The 21782-nt window shown below is 36.8% G+C and overlaps 1 protein-coding gene and 1 long non-coding RNA gene across 3 annotated transcripts in view; both read right to left on the bottom strand.

Moving 5' to 3' along the window:
• LOC139118017 (potassium voltage-gated channel subfamily KQT member 1-like) overlaps positions 1-21782 on the bottom strand; it is a 134234-nt gene that overhangs the window by 69095 nt on the left and 43357 nt on the right. The gene's annotated exons all lie outside the window — the stretch shown is intronic.
• On the bottom strand, positions 15973-18603 carry LOC139118009 (uncharacterized). The gene is made up of 2 exons (XR_011548614.1): positions 16583-18603; positions 15973-16174 (listed from the first exon to the last, which is right to left on the bottom strand). It is a non-coding gene; the product is annotated as an uncharacterized lncRNA (long non-coding RNA).

The raw sequence follows: 21782 nt of genomic DNA, 5'->3' as shown, positions 1-21782 counted from the left end.
ATGATTACAACAATAGTTGGTGATGACAATGATTACAATCCCTCGAAACTAACGGTCTTCCTGCGGTCTTCAGGAAAAGAACAGTACTTGGTACCTTCCACTGAGGAATTTCTGGTGATTTGTGTGAATTGTTACAGAGGTGACTCATATACCTGTCCTCCACTATGGTTATATTGGAAAATTGTTAATTTCTTTTTAGATGATGCATTTATTCAATTAAGGATGAAAAACTATGCGACCTGGTCTTGTTTGCTTCAATAGATGACAAAGAAACGTGTACGTTATGCAAATACACGTATACAGCTTCAAAATGTCAAAGTCATAAACCACCAAGTCATTATGGCTAGTAATTGATTTGTCCAACAATTACGATTTTAGTCCAAAGTAGCTAATATCGTGTCATGATAACAACTCCATGCCAATGAGGACATCTAATTAGCACCAAGTAGCGACAATAGTAAACACAGTAAATTAAAATCTCTAAATACGTGCCGGGCAGCAAGGTTCATCTTGATTGTGTAGTGCACATTACGGTACTATCTACCTAGCAGGACGCGGACGTTCACCCTTTGAGTGCCAAAGTCAATTTTCGTTACCGTCAAAGTTTATAAAATGTAACCCCAGCAAATTTTTTCAGATTTTTTCAAAAATTTTGATCAAACACTGTAGCAAATGAAAAATTGTGTCCATTTGATCCAAAATTGTCAAAATAATTACAAAAAATTCACAAATATTGGTAAAATGTTGCACTAAATTTTTGGTGGGAAATTTAATAGCTCTACATTTTTCAAAACTATGCACACACATTTAAACTATCCGCTTCTCTAATCCAGTTTCATTTAAAATGTCTTCAACAATAAAAAGATTGTACCAAAAGGTTGACTGTTTTATTCATAGTTCTGAATTTCCTGTACTGAAGTAAAGGCTGCAGTACACAAAATACAGCATTCCTGATGTTGCAGACACAAATATCTGCAAAGTCTTATATACTCAACAGTGTCTGCAAGATCAAAACTGACAGAGACAAATTATTTTTTTTGCAAAGTAATCAGAAAAGTTCCCTGGTACCATCAAATATGCATTAGCCAACAAAAAATTAATTCAGCAATCATATCTGAGACATCAACATTAATCATAAAATTTAATCTGCAAGCAGCAGTAAGGCATTAAGAGCATAACGTTAACATTAACTCGACCTTTGACCTCTCTGATATGATCTCATTCACATTTTGTACATTGTTTTGCTATTTCCAGTTATGGGTTGAGAAAAGCAAAACCATTAGACTTCCGTAGGACTTTGGAAGGTAAATAAGTTATGGGGATAATTTCCCCGAGCAGCTGGCTCGGATTTCAGAAATCTATTTTTCATAAAGATGAAACTTAAAATTGTCAAGCCCATACAGTTTTATATAAGGCTTTGATTTCACATTTTGACTATTAATGATCATGACATTACTGTAGGTTTACTGCATTTATCCGGCAGCTTGCTCTGCGAGCTGATAGGGCTGTTCGTGGTTATCGGTTCGTTACTAAATATAGCTGTATTTGTACTGCCGCAAGAAATTCAGACAAAATATTGTGTCACTTTACGTTGCACGTATGGCTATAACATTGCAGCTTGTAGTCTGAGTTGTAAACATGTTTTCTGGTATTCATTGTTAACGCTGACAGTCGCCTATTTAGGTATGTTTTCATCATTCTTGCATGTATCATTTCAAAATTGAAGTCTAAATTTTCATATAAATATAGAGAATAATAACATCATTTGCATATACAGCCCTGTTGAGAAGGCAAATTGGCACATCTTTAATCAAATTCTGTATACCTCTTTTTCAAACTAGATTTCAACAAATTCTTCTAGATTAACAGAGCTAGTGCCTAATAAACCACATTACCAGATGACTTTGAACTTGGCACCTGCTTGGTTACTGACATGGTCACAATTTTAAGCATACAAAAATTATTGTATGCCCTCAGTAAAATAGAGTAGCTCAGCTGCCAACTTTTTATTTTTTTTAGGGTTTTGACCCATAAAAAACAGCAAAATTTTAGAAAAATCATGCATGACTTTTGAAAATGTGTAAAAAAGAAGTTAGCGGTTGGAGGATTTAAAAAGGGTTGGTCCAAAAACTGCAAAATTTTAGAAAAATCATGCATAACTTTTGAAAATGAGTAAAAAAGAAGTTAGGGGTTGGAAGATTTAAAAAGGGTTAGTCCCGACATTGGAAGCACATCAGTATTTTTCGGTGGCCTTGCTGGATAAATTTACAAAAGTCTTTTGCTGTAGTTTTTTCAAGGCAAACTTTAATTTTGCCATGTATCTATTAATATCAAATATGAATTTATCCCTTAATAACAAGCATGTATATGGTACTGTTGACATGTTGCCATGGTGGTGTAGCATTTTTCATTAATTAAACAAATCAATTCTTTGAAAATCTGTTAATATTGTTAATACATGTATTGTCAAATATGTGGGGACAAACATTAACACCACAAATGTCTGATCATCGCGGTATCCATGCATATTAAATGGCTACAGCATTTCCAATGAAAAAATTTTACAGGAATATGAATCTGAAATTGCTATCTGGCTCCTGGGCAATATATATACTACTGCTAATTCACACTTTGTGGACGATGAACATGAAATATTCATCAAAAGATCAAGAAAATGGAGATTTGGATGACTGTAATGACCGCAGCTGGAGCACAAATCCATTGACAGGCTGAAGTGTTGTATGTATTTGAGTTAGGGTTTTTCAAGCCTTGATCTCACCAGAGTTGCAGATAAGAGAGCTGTCTGCACAATGACTTTTGAACTTTAGATAAGTACTTTTTATGAGGACATGGAATGCGTCCACAACCTCAAAACATTTCGAAGATTGCACAGTGACAGTCGCATCCTGGGAATTTCTGAGACGGTAAATTTCATACTTGAGCTCTAGATTTTCCGACTACAGTAACTTGCAAGACATAAATCCAATCACAGCTGCATGCAGCTGTTCAAATTTTCGTTTTTCGTTTTGAAAGTGCTGCCATCTTCAACTTTCAATTCAACAGTGAGAAATACGAAAGCACTGACAGCATTGGGTTCAACCAGGCGAACAGGAAACGAAGTAATTTTGAAAAAATATTTCACAATAATCCCATTACGTGAGAAAACCATAACTTTATCTTGAGTTTCTGTACCTTCATAATTTCAATTGATCTTGGGATTATGGGGTCAAACATACATGTACACATAAAAATATAGACAGAATCATCAAAACTAAATATCACAGCCTTGTTATTTTTTGCATACACAATTGAAAAAGACCAGAAGATGGAAAAATTTGAATGTCATTATTCTGACAGAGAACCTTCTTAACTAACCACCATGCATGCTTAACAACTTGACACCACCAATGTTTGGCACACATTCAATACTTTTTTTATGGCAAAGTTGGATCTCTACACTTGAAAGAAGGGGTGAAAGGCTAAAATCCAATTGTCCATTCATATCCCCTTTAGCTCCATGGTCAGGGATGCAGAACCAAATAGGCTGATTTTCCATTGTTGTCCATCTGTTCATCCGTCATCTGTCAATCTTTGCCTTCTCCTCTGAAACCGCAACTCTAATTGCTTTGAAATTTGATATGCAGTTCTCTTGGAAATTTTTGCCATTTCTGCACGAAAAATTGTTTCTCAAAAAACTACTAATGTGATAGCTTTGGTTAACATGTTGTTAGGGATGATCTTAATGTGATATGTTCAAATTATGATGAAATTTTCAATTTTCAATTTTTGCGGCAATGTTTGCCCTTTTTTGTCAGGCAAATGAAATGAGATATCAAAGATTTCAACCTTCATCAACACATGTGTCACAAATAGTTATTCTCTACATTACACAGCGGAGCTGTATCAGCCATTAGGTCACTTGTTTACCAAATACTGTGAAATAATTCATGAAATAAACACTCACTTACATACAGCATTGAAAGATAATCCACAAAAAACATTCAGAAATCGTCATTGATCTGAAAAAAGCCACGACAATGCTAAACCAAATACAGCTTGACAAATAATGTCTACTCAAGAAGGCATTCAACCTTATTCTTATAATGTATATATTAACTGCGGCTAAGATACTATAACTATGCCCTGAGTTCTTCCAGATTTCTTTATAGCCTAGAAAACGTCAATATGTGGACTTCAGGAGACAGATGCATAGCTTCCAAGAATAACAATTCTGAAAAACACTCAAGAGAGCATGCGCTCCAATCAAGTTGAGGTTTATTGGTCACTCATAGCAGTATTTTTTTTTTAATTAAAAAAAGGTCGCAGATGTAGAGCAATTGAAAATGGAACAATGTCCTGGCTGGAAAACAATAATGTGGTCAATCTATTGGGAGGGATGTGAATCGATAACTCTCTCACAAACACAAGCAGGAAATTGCTTTTGCATCGTAAAAAAACTTGAAATTGGCAAAAGATTCTTGACAATTGGCTTCATTAAAATGGCAAATGAGCAACAGTCGCTCTATTGATCAACGTGAAACTAAACTATCAATATTTTATTTCGCATTAGCCTCTAAAAATTTGCCTTTTTTCCAAAATATGACAGGAATATGTTACTCTGTAGCATACAATCCTGATAGCCAAAGATTTGAATTGTGAAATGTGAAGCTAAAGTGTCAATATTTTATTTGGTATTTGCCCAAAAAATTGTTCTTTTTTCCCCAAAATGTGACAGGCATATGCTGATTTAACAGCATACGATCCTGATAGCTGGAGTTGTTGTATTGTGAAACGACGGAAGCTAGTTTTATTTTGCATTTGTCCAAAAAATTGTCCTTTTTTCCAAAATGTGACAAGAAAACGTTGATTTTACAGCACTGATACAATCCTGATAGCTATCAGATTATAATACCCTGGTTTTCATATTCTGGGAGGCATGCCATGCTCTCTTACATCTACCTATAGAATGATCAACATACATGGAATATTGACACATCCACCTTCCTGATAAAGAAACTGTCCAACGAAGTTTAGATCAATCACATTTGAAGTCAAACAAAGATTTTACAACAAAGATTTTTCTACGTATCCCTACAAATGATGTATAGGTGGCACAGTCAGACTTGTGACAGTCAATCTTAGCCTACATTTAATTTTCAATGAGATTACCTACTGTTAAAACTTTGTTACAACATTATCCCTTTTCCTGCCAGACAGTATTAAGACTATTACTTTCCCATCAGCCAAGTCAGTAAAAAGCGGTATTGAGCCCAAACATGACGTATTTTCAACCGCTTGGCTTGGTATATTATAGCATCTTTTGTCCAAAAAAAATCAAGTTTATAGTATTGATGTTTTCAACAGCCTTAAAATATACAGTATTATGTTATAATACACCATATGGATTATGTTGTGTTTCATTAATTTTAACCATCTTGACCTGATGGTGAAATATGGACTTGGCAGGAAAAGGGTTAAATCGTCTGTGGATACAGTGTGGTAAAATACAATTATAAAAATAATAATAATTTCAAAAAATAGTCAGAAAAAACACACATACACACACACACACACACACACACACATATATATATATATATATATATATATATATATATATATATATATATATATATATATATATATATATATATATATATATATATATATATATATATATATATATATATATATATATATATATTATGTATATTTGTGTGTGTGTATGTGTGTGCGTATATATATATATATTTATCACATGAACTGGCCCGAATTCCCACCTGTGTGACGTAGAACAGGACGGATAAGAAATCCGAATTACCCCTGTTGTACGTCACAACCGGAACTTTTTTCTTGCATGGTCGCGACGTGAACATAGACCGATTTGTCATAATCGATGCCGTGCTCTCATGACACTTTTTCAAAAAGGTGACCCGATAAATCCACACATGGAAACATAGAAGGCATGTCCAGCGAAATTTCGAGTCGCTTAAACTATAACTGTTCCCGAGAATCGAATGGGGATACCGCCGATCCAGTTGAGTCGCCTCGTAAGGCTCAATGTGGACGTCGTACCTAGTACCTGGCGATCCCGGTTGGCGATAAACCTGAAATCTTCACCTCAACGTAAGTTCAACTGAATAAATGAGTACAGTACCAGTATAATCTTCGGGAAAGCGACATACAGGCAAAAGCATAAAGTCATTCGACTAAAAACGATAAATTTCCTTCTGATCATACAAAAAATTCCTGCTCGGAATCAAACCTGTAGCGGCGTAAGGCCGTAGCGCGAGCAAAGACATCAACTGTTGAGCTGTATTATGCATTGCAGCGCTGTGGAATCCGATGTACTTCGAAAGTTGACTCAGACAACACTCAAAACAGAGTTTCCGTCAAGTAAAAATTAGGATGTATCTACGGGTGAGTTATATGTCACTGCAAACATCAAGGTCCTTATAATACGAAAACATTGACGACCGAGATCAGGGTTAACGACTTGACACGGCATGGCAGAGACCGTGACGGCAGTGTTGTGGGCGTAAACATGCAATGAGGTACACTCTGTGTGTCATCGAACGGAATCTTTCGCGCTCGCCACGGTCGTAAACTTGTGTGATATTTTGAAAAGCCACGGAATCTCTGAGAATGAGAATTACTGTTTCGATCGTGTCGTTGCATTTACTTCATAAATCTATTTGTAAATATTCTGAATAACTCTGAATACTATGGCTATCCGTCGCTAGCACGATGAAAGTTATGTCCACCGTACCGATGGCCGACTTGCCTTGGCATCGGTATAGCGCGAGACAATGATTGACAGGTTCACGTGAGCCGAATCCGTATGTCTGATTGGTGGAGATACCATTTCATGTAGCAAATTTCAGCTTGATGGGATTTATGAATGAAAGTATCTCCTTGGTGACGGCCGCTTTACTCTTTAAATGAAAGTAATCCGCGTAAGTAAAACACAAATCGCGACGAAATTCATGCAATTTGTTACGATAATTTTGATCCATTACGTCAAAAGAAAAATAAGAAGACTGTTCATGTGATAAATATATAATCCCATGGTATTTTTCTCTGTTTGACGTCATCGTATACGAGTGTTTTTCGCGGAGCCGTGCAACTTCGAGCCGAAGGCGAGAAGTTGTACGGCTCCGCGAAAAACACGAGTATACGATGACGTCAAACAGAGAAAAATACCATGGGATTATATATAAATATATATATATATATATATATATATATATATATATATTATATATATATATATATATATATATATATATATATATATATATATACATATATATGCACACACCATGTGTTTGTGTGCATATATATATATATATATATATATATATATATATATATAAAAGATTTCTGCTATCCCACATAAATTAAACACGTATACGCGCGCGTAAATACGCGCATCACGATATGTTCCATTCAGAATGCCTTTGTTCTATTTTCTCATTACTCTAGAATGTATTGGTTTGTATTTGGCAGTTGCCTGATGACTGCATCGCAAGATGCACGAAACTCTGAGTAGCGAATAAATGTTTTAATCTAATAATCCAGCTCCGGACTTTCATCTATATATATATATATATATATATAATATATATATACAGACCCGCCAAAAAAGTATTTACGCACCTTAGAAATAAAACATTGGCATAAAATATTACTCGAAAATTCCCACCAATGTGACTTATTTCTAAAAATAATTAACCTACGGGAGGTTTAACCCATTTTAATCAATACAGACCTGTTGTGGAAAAGTAAATACGGGCGTACGGCAAGTGTTTTCAAGCGAGCAGAAATTCCTATGGGAATTTCAATGGCGACGTACTCATTTGCATATAATTTGCATCTAATTAACTTTGGCGCCAAATTCCATGCGATTAAATTTCTTCTATTCATATTCAAATATCGACCAATCAGAGTTTTTTAAATATATTTCTGATTAAATTTTGGGGCGGGAAAATCTGCCAGGCTTGCTTATGAATATTCTGATAGAGGTCGCCGGAGGTTACAGTATAATTTTTGTTTGTAAACATTGTGTGAATGAAACCATGCCCAAAGTACGCGAACTTCCGGAATATATGAAAGGCCAAATGGAGGCACTTCATACTCAAGGTGTTAAAAACGGGAAATCGCAAGGCAGCTGGGCATATCCGAAGGCAGTGTGAGGTACAACATCCGAAAACTGTCGCAACATGGTACCATGGCCAACGTACAACGGTCTGGACGTCCGAGGCGAACGACTGAACGCGAAGACAGGATGTTGGTGCGGACTAGTCTGGCTGACAGGTTCGAAACGGCCCGTGAACTCCGTGCAAAATTTCACGAGGACACAGGGAAACTCTTGAGTTTAAGTACGGTTAAATCACGGCTTTACAGAGGAGCTAGCCTTCGTGGATGTGTTGCCAAGAAAAAGCCGAAATTGCAACCCCGGCACATCGCAGCACGATTACAATTTGCTCGACGTCATGTAAACTGGACACCGGCTCAGTGGTCCCGTGTTGTTTGGACCGACGAGTCAAAATTCACGGTATTTCGAAGTCGCGGGAGAGTGTACGTACGACGGCGACCTGGCGAGGAGTATGAAATACACTGTATAAGTCCAACTGTCAAGTTTGGTGGTGGTAGCGTCATGGTTTGGGGATGTTTCTCTGCTGCTGGTGTTGGCTCGGTTGTTCGTGTCGAGAACACCATGAATCGTTGGAAGTATTTAGACATACTCCAAAACGAAATGCTACCATCGGCGCTGAGACTTGTTGGGCCTGATTTCGTATTTCAACAGGATAATGCTCCCGTACACACTGCCTTGGATGTCAAATCTTTACTACAAAACCCCCAAGATTATGGCTATCCATTTGACAATTTTACAACGTTGGATTGGCCAGCGCAGTCTCCAGATTTGAGTCCGATCGAAAATCTATGGGAATTGATCGATTTAGAGGTACATTCTCGTCCAATACACAGCGTTGATGACCTGTACAACCGTATAGTTACTTCGTGGGAACATTTTCAACAAGATGTTTGCCGGAAACTTGTCGATACTATGCCAAGCCGGCTACGAGAGGTCATCCAGCGAAGGGGTGGACATACCCATTATTGACAGTTGGTACGAACGTTCGATTGACCTCATTAATATTCATGATGCTTTAGCGTTGTTGTTCCCATAGAGAATCGAACGATTTTCAGACCCTTGTCATACAACTCTTTTCACGCCGTGATTTTCTTGTCCGGAGTTTTTGTGAGATCAAAGATTTTACAATTTTTGTCTTTCACTTGTCACCTATTTACGAAATATAGTTTAATTTTTCCTGAAAACCTTGTACAGTGTGTGCTATTCATTGTTTTCAAAACATTTTCATCGCTGAAGCTGGGTGCGTAAATACTTTTTGGCGGGTCTGTATATATATATATATATATATATATATATATATATATATATATATATATATATATATATATATATATATATATATATATATATATATATATATATATATATATATATATATATGTTTATATATATATACACACACACTCACACACACACAACTCACAACTGGATTTGATTACTAATCTACATTGTAGGCTATAAATGTATTTAGAAACTGCAAAAATTTAAAATTTAGTGGAATTGATTATGCTAGAGAAAGACCCTGAAAAGATTAATGGTACATGTACAGGGGTACGTAAATAATTGTTTGCAAAGTTTGCCAATTCCTGATTGGTTATCTTATCAGCAGTACTGTCCAATCATCAAATCTCAAATTGGACAATTCTCATGGCTACAAAGCATACAGCAAATACACCTTACTGTATTTGATAAGCTCTTCTGTTTAACTTTAAGAATCATCAACCATTAGCTGGCAAATCTTTGAAGCAATTTCAATACATTTAGGAACAAAGTGTGTTCAATCTATGGTAGATTTGTGATTATGCTTGGCCCTGTCAGGTATTTCCATGATCTCAAATTCACATCACGTAGAAATTGACTATTAAATTGTACCAGTGAGATGAATAAGACCTAAAAACCTCAATGCTCTGCAATCTTAGCAGGGATCTTGGAGTTAAGACTATGAAAGTATGTCAGGCCATTTGTTCTATAAATCTTGTAAATAAATTACACTGGGTCAATTTCCCTGGAATGTCGATGAAAAGGCTTTATGATCACAGCATGAATACAGTACAGGCTGGTGGTGTATTTCAACAATTTCGAAAGATTTCTGTATATACAGCAGATCTGTTGGGGTTAATCAAAATCCTTAAAAATACTAGTCTGGGACCTTTCCTCACTTTACAGTGCAATACTTATACACTCCTACTGGAACTAAGGTGGGAGCTAGTGCAGCGTACACCATAACTAAACAGAGGTCCTAGACAGAAGAAATACTACAAACCTACTGGAATCACTATGTAGCATCTCTACTAACAACAGTATCAACACAAACATGAGGAATCTGTGCTTAAAACAACTTTCCACACAACGTTATGCAGTCCTCTGATCACTATCTCATTTGAATAAGTAGAAAATTTACATTTCACTAACAATGTCTAAAACTTGAAAACACGGAAAACTGCAAGATTAAAGCAAGAGATGGCACATATACCAGTACCTGGATGTCTGTCGACTTTCACTTTTATTAACAGCAAAATTAACTTTTCTGCCAAATTTATCACCCGATTCCTAAAAGCCAAAATATAGCAACTTGAGATACTCTTTGGTCAAAATCATCCTCACCAGAGAGACTTGAATATGAAACTTGAGTAGCACAAATTGTCACATCTTAACTCTGTCACCCCCAGTTCCCTGTATACAGGTCCAACTTTACCATAAAAACAATGAATTTGGGAAAAACCATGGTGGTGAAAGGGTTAAATGGAAAATATTTCACGGTACATTTGTTGTTTGAAAGATTTTTGATTTCCTAGATTCCTACAACTTAGGTGAGAGTGACTCCTCGAGACAAACAATACAGTTTGAACAACATTCCTTTGAAAGCTCGAATTAAGAAGAAAAATAATGTTAGACTGCACTCTTTGGATGACAATACGGTAGAAGGACAAGAAGTGAGACAGCAGGCTGTATAAAAGAGCAGAACACGCATGGCTTACCACATGACAACACAAAACAACTGTTCAACACGGTGCACCAACCACCCATTGAATTCCCAAATCAAGTCAGGGATCTCTGGGTTGCTTACAAGTACTGAAATATATTTAACCCTGTCACCCCATTCACTGTACATGGGTCAATCCAACCCATGGACAACTATTGGATCATATCAATGTCTGGTGGCAAAAGGGTAAAATTTCTATCCTCACGACTTACAAGTTCAGAACAGCTGAAATGTCAACTTGTATAACCAATCCATTCTCTGTAACAAAATTCATGATTTTGTTCCGTGTATTTCAGTGTCTAAGTTATCCACGATTTTTACACAAACTCCTCTGAACAAAGTTTGTCAATATTAACAAAACAACACTTGATATAAATCATGACCTTTGACCTACACATACAGACTTAAAATACCTGGTACTTTTCCACTATGAGCAAAGGTCAAATGAAGAAATTAAATGTATCTACAAGAACAATGCTTGGATATTTGGTATGCTTTGTTACTCAAGTGAAACATTTTGAACATGTAACCATTTATTGGGGCATGTATATTTTTGAACAATGGAAGTAACAAATCTTTCAAAATACAATACTGCACACCAATACTAATAAGTGTAAATACTCCTACACAAAAGAAAAGAATCCTTTTTTTGACTTGGTTTTGCCGAATATGTATCATGGCATTTCTCACATTTCTCTGGTCATTGACAGTTGCACTGTCACACAAGACTATTATGTTTTAAAGTCTTAGTTACAGGTTTTAAGTATCAATCTTGATTGATCGCATTAGAACCTTTTCTAGCATCTTCTTCTTAATTTCAAACTGTTTAACCGTTAAGGTGGTATGCACCTCAAAAAAACTTTTACTCAAACTTTCCACAATGAAACTTTCAACCATTCACTTATCAAATCAACAATAAAATCAGGGGTCACCGTGGAAAGTTTCGAACTAGCGAAACAAATTACCCTACATTTTGCGATATTTGAAACTCAAAATGCCACCATTTCTGTATTAACTCTATGGCAGAAGAACTGAATTTTCGATTTATGAAAAACTATGACCGCGAAAGTTTTTCTTAGGCCAAGAGCTTTAAAATGAGCCCCCACAAGTGGTAGATCAGAAAAGAATTGTAGAAATTTGCAAGTCCGACTACCAGTTCCCGAGGTGTGTTCTACCTTAATTCATGTCTGGTGTCATGGAAAACATGAACACAGGTCAACTTTTCTGAATTGGTTAACCCTTTAAAAACAATGGTTTGACCTAACCCATAGTTGTAAATGGTGATTGTGCGGACCTGTTTACACAAAATCAGGGGTGCAACAGGTCAAATACGTCAGAAAAGAAGTGCATGTCGTACACAGTTGTTGTTGGAAAGAAATATTGATCCGTTCTGCCTCAGATCTTCCATTTCAACTCAACACTAAAATTTCAAAGGTTGTAAAAACTACTGTAAAACACTCTCCCTCTCATAAAATCTACCAAAGTGGCAATAAAAAGTTTATTAAAAAACAGGCATTACGGCGGAGTGGTTAAAAAGTCCAGTGTGTCTCATAGGGAAATATAATTTATACAACTCTGAAACCCACCGGAGAATCATTAAAACCTGACAACCGGGCAAGTAATATTCATTATGGCACCTTTTCACCTTTTTGTTTCGCTTATTTGTTTCAAGTATGGGACCTTTGCAAAGGCAAGAGATGCTTACACAAAAGAGAGCTCGTGAAACACCTTGCATGTAGTTTGTTCACCCAGTAAGACAGCTCACATGTTTTTCCAACAGTCAATCAAAATTAAGCCATCATGTCTCTGGGGTCGATAAAATTCTGTATAACCCTTTTGCCTCATTTAAGGTCCATAGAGACAACATGAAAACATATTGACTGCCTCAAGGGATATTTAAACTCTACTCAGTAAATCCATTTTCCCTTGGGTTCTCGTGATCTCCTCATCGCACAGTGTGCATAAATTAAGCTAATAATAATCGACCAAAAATCGCCTTGAGAGGCTGTTGGCAAGTTGTATCAGTCATGTGTGATCCAATGGGACGTATTTATTCGAATGTATTACCTGTCATGAAGGTCTCATTACTGGCTGAAATACTACAATTAAGGGCCAATAAAACTTTATGTCACCCTGTTGTGTCATACATTAGACTGATTAATACAGACGACCTGGAAACATACCTTGATCACCTGAGGCAAATTTTACGTGTTACCAATACAGAAGTGGCGTTCTATACAAAACCAGTGAACTTTTTGAGTTCAAAGTATATACGCAAGCCTACAAATTAAGACTGTGGATGATGAAAATGACATTTCTGAGCAACACACAAAACATTCTCTTAAAGTCAACAGGCCAATAAAATTTTATATAACACTCTAAAATCTTGTAAGGTGAATACCGGGAATATCAGAAGATTGACTGCCTGCGGGGAAATATTTGTGAGCCCAAGGCATTGTGTCAGAATTCACACAGTACGGACAGGTACAAACCTGTAAAACCTGACTTAATAATCCTTGAACGCTGTGTTCAGCTTTGTTAATCGACTTTCTGACAACCACGACAAACACTTCAATCTTCAAGTGAGTGAACTGGCCAGCGCACTCCACTTCAGGGCAAAGCTATTACTTTAGCCAATCAATTTCTACACACCGACAACTACAGCACATATTGTACACTTCCTCAATTCTTGCATAAAATACAACTAACTCTGTACAAACTGGCATTTACGGTGTCAAATAAATTTCTCCGTGCCCGTAAGCTCTGCAGGGTGTTGGTGATGTGAAATCACTACAGGAATATAAACTTAAATAGCAATTCTACGTCAACTTTCATTATGTTCAACCTCTGTCGTGCACAAAACTATATAGGTAACAAAGGGAGTAACATTTCAGATGCCAACAGATTTTGAAGTCATTTATGGAAAGAAAGCAAATGTTTCCATTTTCTACCATTTTCCCCTGAAGACTATGAAAACTTGTTTATTTTTATCAAATGTTAAAACCGCAATTCTCAACAGTTGTGTATCATTGATGAAGTGTAAGAGTTTGGGGTTAGGATACTCCTCCCAGGGCTATAGCTACCCCTCCCAGGGCTATAGCTACCCCTCCCAGGGGTCTAGCTACCCCTCCCAGGGGTATCCTTTAAATCACATAGCTACCCCTCCCAGGGGTCTAGCTACCCCTCCCAGGGGTATCCTTTAAATCACATAGCTATCCACAATGTGCTCTCTAACAAATAAGTCTTCCAGAAAACTTAGCATCAATTTAGCATATTGTGGAAAATTCTTTGCATCGGCCCTATAATTCTTTACATGTGATTAAAAATTTGCTTGCATCACAGGCGATTTGTTTGCATCGTGGCGCATCATATTGGCTTAGAGGGCACACTGGTGGATAGAAATAATAAACTTCTATTTATTTCAAAATTGTTAAAAATTGAATTGATCTTGACTATCCCTTGTGACTTAATGTTCATGCTATATCAAAAATGTAAAATACATCAATTTTCAGATGCTACACAAAAATCATTCACAACGGAGAGACGGACCTGCAGGTTGGATCATGATTTGGCGGTGTACGTGCATTTGCGGTGACCAAGATACACCAACCATATCAGTATGCACTGGGCATACACTGCTGGATACTGACTCGCCGTAGGAAGTTTGAAATTTTTCAAGCATTACGGTGTCACACAATACCAACACGGACGAAGTGATGATGCAATCTTTTATTCCATCAGTGATGTAGAACGCTCACACCAACTGTGCGTGATTTTCACACCCGCTGGCTATAGTCACTCAACGAGGGATCTGCACATCTTCTGTCCCCTGCACAGTGTTAAAATTGGCTACGGGCAACAGACTCTGATTACCGTACATTGCATGGGAGAAAGTCAGCTAGTCGAACAATTCTCAGATCAATTTCTTCAATTTTGCTGATTTCTGTATTAAACCAATCATTCCGTTGTATCCCAAATTGAAACAATATCGTCACTCCAAAGACTCACCACACTATATCTTGCAAAGCTAATAAATCAAAACCCTCATCTACCTAAACGACAGACACGTTTACTGATCAACATGCTGACACACACATCTCCCTTACGATTTATATCAGTTTGGGGCAAACTTGGCTCAAGGTTCGTGTCCAATCTTGCAACCAAAGTTGGAGATAAAAAGGCTTTCAACTCAGTCAAAGCTTGTGGAGCTTTGTCTGGCAAGGTTGCCAGCCAAGCTTAAAATGAAACTGTTAAAAGCTTGGTTGAAAGTTTAGTATTGCACACTTGTAACAAGGTTTAACAAGGTTGTGCATTTAAACTTTGTATGCTCCATATTAGCTCCTCATTTTCAAGCCTCAAAGGTTGTGTCAAAGTTGTAGTTTTCCCATCATTCCTTGCTGGTTGTAGTTTTATCAGTATGTTGCCATGGAGACTTCATTTTACCTACCCTGATGGGTTCACTGCTCATACTTTTGTGCATTTTATCCTGCCAAAATGCCTGTAAAAGTTGGCATAACCCCAGAGCAGTAAACTCTCGAATAAATGCATCTACCAATTTACAAGGAAAAATAATTCTAAACAGTAATAAATAGAAAACTAAATATGTTGTAGATACTGAAACCAAAGAAACAACACAGTTTAGTGACAGCAAAATTTGTGAATTTGTAGTTGTACCACACTTTTAACATTTTGAAAGTTCAGATACGTACACCGAGTAGTGAAATCAGCTGTCTAAACATGACTAATAACATAATTGCAGACTGTAAATCAGCGCAGATATATTTCTGAAATACTGAGAAACAGTAAAAAAATAAAACAGAGAAACAAAAGGTTAAGTTAATTTAGGGCACGATTTATTTTACCGTATACTGTATGCCAATGTTTTTTCATGCGACATAAATGTCTTCATAAAGCTTTGACTTGAGAAGGTTCATGTGAAATTTACATTACTCTCAAAGGCAGTGATTTAGCTTCTGTTAGCTTCTGTTTTCTGAATTTCTCGTCCATTTACACTGCAGTACCGGCAACGAATTCTGAAAAATACAAATGGTTGAGGGAAGAGTGTATGTCTTTACTGTTTGACCGCAATTTGATGAATGAAATCAATAAAAATTATTAGTTGAAAATGAGACAATAGTTACTTGAAAAGCATAGAAACCAACTGCATAAACATTTATAATCATATATTAATAATATTTAAAACGGACAGCGGTGACAAACAGCTGTCTGTAAAAATCTCGCAATTATTTTCCATTGACTATTTTCTAGCATCGTTGTGAATTGAAAGTGAATTCCGTATTTCCGTACGAATCATTACTCAACGAAACTTATCTGTGTTTAAATAGAGCGATACCAAGGTTGCAGAATAAGTAATTTAATGGCAATGCAAGGTACAAATGTACGTTATCAGGTTCTAGCTCCATGCGGCTATATCGACTTACCTGCATTTGTGAACGGCTCGCAGACGCTAGACGGTTCCCGGAGGTCTCTTCAGGTCTCTCCGTGCTGCACACACAGCACATCGGTACAGTTGCTGGGAAAAATATAGTCGGCATCTTTAACTTCTTTTCGCGTTCACAAATTTAGAACTCTGTCTGTCCCTGGTACTCTCGAAAGTTTGATGTCATTCGGCTTGTGATTCCATACAAAGATCGCGAAACTTTCCGCAAGATAACTCCTGATCACAAATACCAAGTCGACGGTACAGAAATCTTACTTCGCGCCGTTCGAGCCTTGTGACGTTCACGGAAGTGAGATGAATAAATCATTACGCGATGGATAACGTAGTACCGTTTTTGAACGTCGGATTTTGACTTTCTATCGACCCTAATCCAGTACATTTCAAACCCAAAATAGTAATTTATTTTATTAAATTATGAAAATAATCATATACTAATGATTGGAAATACTCAAAAGAGTACAGATCTTTCAGCACGAAGATTCAATATCAATGCGCGAACTTAACTTGGTAAACCGTGACCAGCTGGTGACCTCTCTGAGTAAACAAGTCGGCTGCTTCCAGCCGGCTTCGGCTCACTCTTTGGCAAAGTAGCCAGCGTATTGGATATTCGTACAGCTAGTCAGCTTAGGATGGAGTGCAATATAGCTCTGATGCATAAAACATGAGCAAAAGCCGTAACCTCAATCCACGTCTTCTGAAGGCGAGATTTTGTTGGCAGCATCGATGACCAAGTGACACAGACTGTAAGCTTATGTAACTTGTGCTGTGCATTCTTTAGCTGGGGCAGTGAGGGACTCGACTGTGCTTGAATTGATCACGGTCCCTCCCGGACCGTGAATTGATGTATCTTTCTACCTCCATGCATATCAAACATTGAAAGCATTGACCTTTATGTACGTTTCAACAGTGAAAAGTCCTGGTCTGTTGACATTTTTATGGTACAAATTTGCAACAACAATAAGTCTACGACCCGTTATTGTTGCTTGTTTTGAAAGAGGTGTACGGATTGCGTCCGTAACAGCATTCTCTCCCTTTCATATAATTCACTGAAAATGTAGGTTTAAATCTTCTATAACATACAAATTCCTGTTGAACAATTTGTTTTATTTTCTTAAAAATTCAGCTGTTGATCCAACCACGATTTACAAAACAAGATCGTCGACTATATTAAAAGTTTTTCTGATTTTTACAGACACTTTCAAATCTTGTGTACGTACTTGTAAGCTCGAAACTCAACTCTCAGCTTAGACTTGCCTCATGTCTTTGGGCATTAGAAACTTAGGTGATAATGATTGCCAAGGTATATACTAGAAAAATGATGCTTTTAATCAGCTGAATTGTGCACAACCACAAGTGAAAGGCTGTCTATTTTCCACCAGTTCTTGTCGTTTAAAATTTTGGATTGTCAGTTGTGGAAAATAAATGAAAAATAACATTGTTCACTTGGAAAATTTACTCACATTTTGTAATCTTGTGAGTGAAGTCCGTGAATGTGTTTGTCTGTAATCCTGCTGTGGTGAATGAGAAACCTATCGAGTCTGGCAAAATCATTTTTTTTGAATACGTAATAATAGTGCTCAAGTCTTTCCCTGCAACAGCAACTGTCCGTGCAGCTGTTGTGAGAGTTCGTACAGTAGTTAAAATGGATGTAGGTTCATACCACGTAAAATGACATGTTCATTCATTGGGTGTGCATCGGATCAATTGCACACTGGACATGAGTCACACAGAAGGGGAGGTACAAAATCATAACTTTGTAAGAAGTTTGCATCTTACAACCTTCACTGAACGAAGTATGGAAAACTAAACCTTGTAAGAAAATTGTATCTGCCAACCGTGCATGAAATTTGAACAAAAGTTGGTACAAGTGTATTAATTTTAGTTCGAATACTTTCCAAGCTTGCCCAACCTTGATACAAGTTACCAGCTGGGCTTTCAAGATTGCAGCAAGTTTACAGCAATGTTGTACAAACTTGGCCCAAGCTGATATAAATCGTAAGGGCAGTGTAAATCGTAGCATGAAACTTGCACACTTCACACAGGTGTCAAGTATATTTATAGAACAATTGTGTGTTTTGAAAGGAGTATTAAAAATTTTTTCCATATATTCTCCTCATGAGATTAGGCTTACTCCAACTTCCAAGTCTGTGGGTAGATAAATATCAAAACAGAATAAACTGAAGAAATAAACTTCAACAGACAGTTGTGCTAAGTGGAAGGCTGTTGCATAGATCATGGGATGAATGTGATAACCCACAGCCAGCCAGTAACTGCGCGCAGCATAGAAAAGCCAAGCGGCAGGGGGCAATCTACTCAGAGATAGATACTCTGGCAGTAGTTCAATGTCAGTCCTCAACTCAATGTTCATTTGAATATCTAACTATCTGTCTGTCTATCTATCTATCTGTTTATCTATCTATCTGTCAATTCATCCATCCATCCATCCATCCATTTCTCTAACTATTTATAGAGCATCTAAGATCTATAGTTAAATTTGCTCAGTGGCACTTTAAGTGATGAGGATGAAAGTGATCTATCTATCTATCTATCTATCTATCTATTAATCTATCTATCTATCTCTATCTATCTATCTAAAAGTATCTATCGAACATTTTAAAAAGCACCTCTTAACCAAAGTTAAACAAAGCTCAGTAGTGCTTTGGGTAATGAGTAGGATGAAAATGTTATCCGAAAGAATCTAGCTCTTAAGCACTTTTTTTAATGTTGACATTGGAAGAGTGCTTTATGTCCATGGGTGTAGAGTTCAAAAGTCAAGGAGCTGCTGTCGAGGATGAGTGGCGACCGACTGTAGGAAGTTAAATTCCATCTAGGTGTGTGCAGAATAGTAGCAGATTTCCTTTGTTTTACTGTTTACACAAAGATTATCATGATACAAGTCTAGGTAGATGTTGCATAACATTTCCTTGCAGATTTTGTCTAGTCAGAGTACGTACGTTTTGTGGAGGGACCGTGGTCAGAGAGATCATTAAGGTACAATTTTCTTATCCAACTTAATAATTTCAGTTTATCGGCCCGTTCTACCTATTAAAAGGTAGAACACGCTTCGGGGACGGATAGTCAGACTCTCAAATCTCTACAATTCTTTTCTGATCTACCACTTGTAGAGGCTGATCACTTTAAAGTTCTTGGAGAAAGAAAAACTTTGACGGGCTTAGTTTTTCAAAAATAGAAAATTTTATCTTTCTCCATAGAGTTAACACAGAAATGGCGGCCGTTTTGAATTTCAAATATCACAAAATTTTGGGTAATTTGTTTTGCTAGGTCAAAACATTGCACGGTGACCCCCGACTTTTATTGTTAATTTGGTAAGAGAATGTTTGAAAGTTTCTTTCAGGAAAGTTTGAGCAAAAGTTTACGTCTTTCACTTTTGAGGCACATACTACCTTAAACAAAATCTGGAGCGTTATTAGCTTACAGCTATGCGATGACTACAGAAGTGTATAAAGTTTGCCATCATTTTCTGTAGAATTCTATTGAACAACAAGATTATGTACAATTCTACAGAAGTCTCTAGAACATTTTTCGTAAGGGGTGAAAGCCTCTGATAAGACAGAAAATGTTTTGTTCGTCAAGACAGGAAAACAACCAAGTGCTTGAACAGCTCAGAAAATTTATGGAGACACGAGGTACGTTGCTATCAGTGAATGCCAGCAAATGATACATGATTTGCAATGGATCAAAAGCTCGAGGAACAGTGATCGTAAAGTCTTTAACTCTTGTGTAATCCTTCAGATGCAGCGGTAATTCATCTTGGAAAATCCAGGACATTAAGACCTGGTACAGGAAACCAACAGATTGCTACTACAAGGGAAAACCCTTTCGTGACTTGATTGCACACATAAATTATACAAGTGGTGATACCATTTGAATGTCTGGCAGAAAACTAGTGCACAAGTTCATACTTGCAAGAGAAATACGCCTAAGGGACAGATATTTGGACTCTCAAACTTTTACGATTCTTTTCTGATATACCACTTGTGACGGTCCATTTTAAAGCTCTTGGTGTAAGAAAACTTTTCACTGGCTTAGTTTTTCCAATTTTGAAAATTTTACTTTTCTCCATAGAGTTAACACTGGGATGGCGGCCATTTTGAATTTCAAATATCGGTAAATCTTGGGTTATTTGTTTCTCTAGTACCAAAATTTGCATGGTGACCCCCAATTTTTATTCTTGATTTTGAAAGATAATGGTTGAAAGATTCCTTTAAGGAAAGTTTGAGCAAAAGTTAGTCTTTCATTTTCAAGGTGCATACTACCTTAAACCAGGTCATTTTTCACTCTTCCATTCCACTCTCTGGGTGCAAGTCACTGAATTTTTCCCTTACACACTCATTATCATTATTTAAGGTTAAATGCGCCTCGGGGACAGATATTTGAACTCTCTAACTTTTACAATATTTTGATGTCTTCGACTTTATGGGGCTCATTTTGAATTTTTTTGGAGAAAATGAAGTGTTCACGGGCTTTTGAATTTAAAATGTCCATAAATATTGGATGATTTGTTTCTCTGGTATTAAATTTTGCATAGTGACGCCTAATTTTTATTCTCAATTTTAAAAGGGATTGGCATTAAAGTTTCCTTACGAAAAGTTTGGGCAAGAGTTGAAGTCTTTGAATTTTGAAGCTCCTAATACCATGTCTTTAATCTCCAATAACCCAATTTATTACAGTGATGTTATCGTCATCACTACTGTCTTTCAAGCAATTAGCACACGCATGAGAATGTGTCAAAGATAGAAGAAGCTCATTTAGATATGAAAGTACCCTATAAATAGTTAGAAATTTTCTTGTGCGTAGTTCAACGCTCACTGTTGACGCAAACAAAAATACCTTGACTGACTGATGCAAGATTTGGCTGAGTAATTCAAACAACACAAAGATTTATAGACACTCGCCAAACTTACAATTTGAAATGGTGTGATTTTCAATTTGAAGCTATCTGATTGGCATGAATTAAGAAATGAGTAAAAAAAATGAAAAATACAAATTGTTGGGTTTCGAAATCATGGTTGGCATGCTGTATGATCCCCTATACTTGACCCAAATGCTACTATGAGAAAAAGCTGCTTCGCTGTCGTATCTCTATGCTTTGCTGGTACATCATGACCAGAAAAGTCATATGGATAACACTACTTTCAGCATGCCGATAGTAGCAAACG

The sequence above is a fragment of the Ptychodera flava genome, chromosome 2 (genome assembly GCF_041260155.1).
Source record: "Ptychodera flava strain L36383 chromosome 2, AS_Pfla_20210202, whole genome shotgun sequence".
Taxonomy (NCBI): domain Eukaryota; kingdom Metazoa; phylum Hemichordata; class Enteropneusta; family Ptychoderidae; genus Ptychodera; species Ptychodera flava.
The sequence above is the reverse complement of the archived record's forward strand: the minus strand, read 5'-3'. Positions and strand labels throughout refer to the sequence as shown.